We start from the raw sequence: 7,384 nt of genomic DNA, 5'->3' as shown, positions 1-7,384 counted from the left end.
CAAACATCAGCACCTAGAACTCCACCATAGAATGGGATTGCAGAAAGAAGGAATAGATTAGTAATAGACTATGCCAGAACATTGATGATGGAGAAAAATGTTGCTTTGAATTACTAGAGAGAAGCTATAAGTACTGTTGTTTACACCCTAAATTGAGTACAAGTCGAGAAAGGTACAAATACAAAACCTTTTGAACTATGGTATGGTCACTCACCTAATGTAAAACATTTCAAAGTTTTTGGTTGTAAATGCTATATTCTTAAAGATGCTAGAAATGGAAATATTGATGCAAAAAGTGATGAAGGCATACTCCTTGAATAATCCACTAGAAGTAAAGCATATAAGTGTTTGAATACTAACACTAACAAGATTGTGGAGAGTGCAAATGTAAATTTTGATGAGCATGCAAAAGTCCAAGTTGATGAATCCAAGAAACTAGAAGATTATAGATCTGTTTTATACTTCTATGAAGGAATCCCAACTGAAGATGATGCTACCAATCAAGCTGGGAATCAGCAACAAATTTTAGTATCAGCCAAGTCATAGCTAGTGAATGTTGAGTTGCATTCAAAATCTGAGTTGTAGAATGAAGAAAATGCACATTCTAACTCTGAAATTAGTACACATGAAAGAGATAATGAAATACCAGGTGGTGATATGCAAAGTGACTTTGAAACTAAAGGACCAAACATCGAAAGAAGGATAGAACCAAGACTATCCAAGTATGTGAGAAGACATCACCCTACAGAAAAAATCATTGGAGACAAGGAAGTTGGACCAATGACAAGGAACAGACTAAGGAATGAATCATGTCTACTGAGCAAGATTGAACCCAAAACAATAAAAGATGCACTACAAGATGATTATTGGCATAAATCTATGGAAGAGGAGATAGATTAGATTGTGAAGAAAAAAAATTGGACTCTAGTTCCAAGATTAGCTAACAAAAATGTAATTGGTACCAAATGGGTTTTTAGGAACAAACTTGATGAGAATGGTGAGATAACAAGAAATAAGGCTAGACTAGTCTGCAAAGGCTATGCACAAGAAGAAGGACTAGACTATGGGGAAACATTTGCCACTATTGTAAAAATGGAAGGAGTAAGAACACTACTTGCATATGCTACCTATAAAGGTTTCAAAGTCTACCAAATGGGTGTGAAGTCTACTTTTTTGAATGGAATACTAAAAGAGGAAGTCTATATAGAACAACTAGAGGGATTTGTTGATGATAGCAACAAAGATATGGTTTGCAAATTGCATAAAGCACTCTATGGTTTGAAACAAGCACCTAGAGCATGGTATGAGAGACTACATAAATACCTTGTGAAGATAGGATTTGAGAGAACAAATGACAATAGCAACCTATACATCAAGGCAAAAAAAGGTAAAGACATTTTGATATCTAAAATCTTTGTTGATGATATAATATTTGGAGGAAAAGATTTTCTATGCAAATATTTTGTTGACCAAATGAAACATGAGTTTGAGATGTCAATGTTTGGAGAAATCAAATTCTTTGTTGGATTGCAAGTACATCAACTAAAGCATGATATATTTGTGACCCAATCAAAATACATCAAGGAGATACTCAAGACATTTGGATTAGAACACTCAAAACTCGTTAGTACACCAATAGTAATAAGACATAAGTTATCTAGGAATGATGAGTCAGTTGAAGTAAATCAGACAATGTATAGATCAATGATTGGAAAGTTGCAGTATGTTGTACATAGTAGACTAGACATTGCATTAGCTATTGGAATAGTGGCAAGATTTTTTGCTAACCCAAGAGAAAATAATTTTGATGGCACTGAAGAGAATACTGAGGTACCTAAAAGGAACTGATGACTTTGATTTGTACTACAAGAGGAGTGAAAAGTTTGAGTTGAAAGCCTACACTGATGCAAATTAGAGAGGTAATATTGATGACAGAAAAAGCACTAGTGGAGGAGCACTTTTCTTAGGTAAAAGATTGATTACTTGGACCAGCAAAAAGAAAAGTTGTACCTCACAACCTATAGAAGAAGCTGAGTATGTTGCTGCTGCTATTAATTGCACCAATATTGTTTGTATTAAATATATGTTGCAAGGTATGAAGGAAGAGGTAACTAAACCTGTGATACTGGATTGTGATAACACAAGTGTCATCAACATATCAAAGAATCCTATGATGCATGCCAAAACAAAGCATATAGCAATTAAGTATCATTATGTAAGAGAATTGGTGGAAGACAAGCAAATAAGGATGGAATATGTCAGTTCAAAGGAACAGATTGCAAACATCTTTACAAAAGCACTACCTAAAGATGCTTTTGAGTATCTTAGAGGTAAGTTGGGGGTGATACCCCTATCCAAGGCTATTTGAGAAAAAGTAGGACTACCCTGCATCAAATGAGTTGATTGTTGGCATACTACAAATTGATGCAAATGATATTTACTTTAGGATCATGCCTAAAGTAATCAAAGCACTAAAGTTCCAAATCTATCACAAAGCAAGGTGATAGAGGGAGAAATTGGAGTACCTACAAATGCTACACTTGCATGTTAAGATGCTAAAATTAGTATGTCTTTGGCATTGTTGTCAAAGAGGAAGAAGTAACAAGAAATTGATCAACAACATTCAATTGGATAAAGGGAGAAGTAGCAAGAAAATTGACCAAATCTATAGGATCAAATGGACAGAGGGAGAAGTGGCTAATACCAGAATAGAAAAAATTATCAATGCATACAAAGGAAGAAATAATGTAACAAGGAGTCATGAGAGGAAAAAATAATGTAAGAAGGAGTTAGAAGCAATACAAGATCAAAGTGAACCATGGTAAGCCACCGAAAAGAGGGAGAAAACAAATGTCTCAAAGGGAGAAAATAGTGTAGACAAGAATCAATCAGTGGAATAGCAGAACAAAGAGGGGGAAGACAGTTTATCAGCAAAGAATTCAAAGGGAGTCATAAGCTAGTTTATATTGATGATAAAAATGAATATTTTTGAATAAAGTTCTATTTTTGGCATTTGATTTACTGTTTTAATCTAGTTAGCATTTTGATAACTTGGTTAATCAGCTTGGTTTTCCATCAATGCTAAAGAGGGAGATTGTTGGAAATCTGATTGAAAAAGAATACTATCAAAGAGGGAGATTGTTGCAAAGAAGGAAGATTGTTGTTAAAGACTGTTTTCAATCATTGTTTTATCATTGATGTCAAACCTACTATTTGCTGGAATGCCAATTATTTATAAGATCTAAGTACTATCACTTAGTTGATTGATGAAGAGAATCTAAATCAATAAGATTTAACAAAAGCACCTAAGGAAAAGGTTGAGTTATGGTTTTGTAATAAAGTACAAGGATCAGTTAAGAAAATGGTAAAATGATGTATTGATAATATACTTGAAGATACAAAGGTTGGCCACACTTAGAAACATTGGAGGAAAAAGTTGCAACAAAGTTGTCTGCAAAGCTTAACTAAGTTCATTAGTGAGTGTCAAGCAAGCTAATTTGAGTCGAGCAAATTTTCAATTAGTGTCGAGCAAATAAAAAATCTAGTGTGTGACAAGTGATATAGGAGCTAAGTGTGTTTAGGTGCACAGCAAAGTAATAGGTGTTGAGCATCAGTAAAACTTAATGGATGCTGAATGAATCCAATGTAGGTGTTGAGCATCAGTAAAATGTAGTTAGTGCCAAGTAACATAGTATGTGTTGAGCACCAGAATTTCAATAGTGTCGAGCTGCTACATTATTGGAAAAGCAAAAGATTCACCAAATTTGAGCCAAAAAATTTGTTACCTTAAATTTTGTGAACCAGATGGAGGATAAGGATGATGAGTTGGTGGCATGGAATTTGATGTAAACCATTTTTGAGTGAATTCAATAGGATTCTTCATGATGTTTCTAGAAGGAACAAGATGTGGGTTAGATTCAATGAATCCTACCTAATCCATTCAAACTAAAATTAAAGGAGGCAAGAATCAAGCAAGAAAAGAAATTCCAAACTTCTATTTAAGGAATCACAGGCCAAGAAGGAAGAGTAGCTAGGGTGCCAAAATGTGAAGTTGTTAAAGGATATCAAGAAGAAGGTGAAGAAAGAACAGAGCATAGAGACTCTACTTTAATAAGTAGTCAAAAAGAAGATTGCATTGGTACATCAAGTATGAAGACTCAAGGAGAAGAAGCTTGAAATGAGAACAAGATGTCAAAGCTGCAAAGAATAAAAGATAGGAAAATTGTGAAGAGTTGAACAAAGATCTAAAATTTGCAAGATAAGTTGTGAATTGTAATTAGGTCAAAACCCCTTGTTGTTACTTTCTAACAATTGTGCAAGATAGGGTAAAAATTATATGGACTTAGGTTGGTTTAACTATGAATCCTTTAATAGGGTGGCATTCTAAGTGAATGTTCTAAAGTCCTCTAACTAGGCCCACTTCTAACAGGGTGGTTAAATCCTTTAACCAAGTCATATTTAATAGTGTTGTAGCCTTTAACAGGGTAGGCCTTTCATAGGGCATCACTTCAGAAGAGTGGGAATTGAATAGCATGTTACTAGTGGTTTTTCCCAAATTGGGTTTCCATGTAAATCACTATTTTATGTGTTGATCTTTCATGTGTTATGCTTGTCTGATGATTTGTAGTAACTTGATAATTAGGAAAGTTTAAGCTTGGATGTATGAACAGTTTAATAGGCTCACTTTACTTGATGAAAATGTTTTAATAGGACATTTGGACATTGAATAACTTATTCACCCTGTTCAAAAGCATTATTAATAGAAACAAGTAAACATGCAAAAAAAAGAAAGGAACCTCTATGCCAACAAAGTGAGATATACATAAATTAAGTAGATAAGCTATTGATCATACCTCAATTATTAATACAGTATATAATTAGCTAAATCATATAATTAACAATATGCATAAATACATTAGTAAAATAAAAATCTGTGTGAAGAGGACAAGAGAATGAGGAATAAGTCAACAATATCTTACAATTAGAAGATCTAGTTTTCCCTATTCGTTGATCCCCAATAGTGGTATATGGAGAAATGCATCTTAGACATGCTAACCCATGGGCCCACTCTATCTTTCTCATGGAGATAATGATTCAACGACAGTCACAAAATACAAAGGCATCAGAGCATTATACACATACCAAATAGTGCATGACACAAGTACTCAATGATCATGAATTAAAAGCAATAAATTTGGTCACTAGCCAGACACTATAGGATATGTATGTAGGGACTTTAGTGGAGTTTCATTATTTATCTAGAGTAGAAAATGTAGTATTGAGCCTTAGTTTTGACTCCCTCAAAACGGAAGGCTCATAATTTATCTTCTCTCAAACACCCTCAAGAGGGAAAAACTTTTTCTTCATTTCAACTCCCTAAGGAGGCAAGACACTACACCTTATTCTAAACCCCTTGGGAGGCCAGGTATTCAATATAATACTAGGGTATGTGTAGGATCATGGTCAACCAAACTATGCTCTTAAGTGATAATTAAAAATTAGCAAATCAGGCTTCTATTAACTTGACGTGCAATTTTCTACATGCTATAAACTTTATATCAAAAAGTTGAGAGAAAAGAATATCTAGAAAATTAAATTTAGTTTCTAAACTACTAGGCCTTATCTGAAAAAAAAAAAAAAAAAAAAATTGATTGGTCAAAATTTTGTATTGTAATGCACTAGTACAAAAATTTTAAGACAAAAATAAGAAGTAGACGCATGTCTGACCACCTTAATTAAAATAAAAGGATAATATTTTTAAATAATATTTTAGATATAAGAAGTAGACTCATGCCTAGATGTGACACGTATTTTGGGTGTTTTTATTCTAAATAAATAAATAATTATGAATTTTCTACTATAGTATTGTTGGAATTAAAAAACTCTCGTGTCTGACCACATTAACTAATTGTTGGAATTAAAAAACTCTTGTGTCTGACCACATTAACTAATTCAAAACACTATAAAATTTATTTTTTATTTATTTATCCTTATAGTAGAAGAAGCATGGAATTTGATGAATCTTTTGGATTTCAAAAATGTTGTACGATTTGAAAGTTATAGTTATTTTCCAAGTAGTGTGTCAATCACCACTTTATACATAACTCCATTAGAAAATAAGTAATAATTACTTACTGAACTCATAATTTGAAAAACCTTACATTTATGGAAAGCTAAGAAAATTCTTAAGAAACCCTTTTAATTTCATTAAATTTTTGTGAAAAAAATGTCATCAGCTACATGTTTGAAGTAAAAAAAAACACAAGAACGGGCCAAAAACACATTTTTAGGATGTTTTAAAAGTTGACCATGTAAGGTTGGTATCAAAAGATATAGTAGGCCTTATAAGGGTATTAAATTTTTTTTATTTGGTATAAGGATGGGTGGGAAATAAATTTTAGTAGATTTTGAAATGCTTTGAGGCATTTTAGGACTACATATTTTTCACATCACCACTTTTTGGCACATCATGATCTTGTACATACCCACTATATTTTCACTAAGTTTTATTGCCCAAGGGATTATTTGGTTATCAGTTACTAAACCTCTTCATGTTACCTTGTCATCCACTTTTAGGCCATGGTAACCATGAGAAGCTACTGCACAGCTCTACCTTATGTACCCTTATTTTGATAGGAAGAGCTCCATTGGTCATACAAAATTATACTAACCCAACCCCAAAATGAGCAATATATCAACTATCATAAATCTAGGAGTTTGAGTCTCATAAGATCCTTCCCTATATACATGCATACATTTTTGTGGTTGGGCACAAAAAACTCCATGTGAAACCATGGTAAACCCAATGCAAGGGTTGGATTTGAGAAATGCAATTAAATAATCAAGTGTAATATTTCACTCAACTAGGTATCTTCCTAGGATTACAAATTCACTAATAAATCCAAAATCCACAAAATAAAACCATAGAAACATGGAGGAAAATCCATTTCCATTACCCAAACATACGCCACAAAATCCTAGCAAAAGTTAGTTGGAAAATAAAATGAGGCAAAGATAATAACATATAGCATTCCAATTTCTCAAATTTTAGAAAAACTAAAACCTTACTTCCAAAATATTGTCAAAAATACCAAAAATCTAATAATATTCTTTGTCTAAGTTCACATGCAAAATCTAGTAACATAACATGACCTGAAATTTCAATTAAAGTCTATAAACCTTATAAATACACATACCCAACCAAACAGGCTATGGAAATGTATAAAAATGGAAGAGAACACTAGATCTCAACTGCAAATCATAGATTAAAAAATGAGGCAAGAATAAACAAAGTAATTTAAAAGAAACATGAAAACCCTACCTCTCACAAAATGATAAAAATAAAAAATACAACAATAAAATAATGAGGGCATCAAATGTGATG

This window comes from Cupressus sempervirens, chromosome 8 (assembly GCF_028749045.1).
Source record: "Cupressus sempervirens isolate cs-2001-9-10 chromosome 8, ASM2874904v1, whole genome shotgun sequence".
Taxonomy (NCBI): domain Eukaryota; kingdom Viridiplantae; phylum Streptophyta; class Pinopsida; order Cupressales; family Cupressaceae; genus Cupressus; species Cupressus sempervirens.
Note: the sequence above shows the minus strand (reverse complement) of the source record.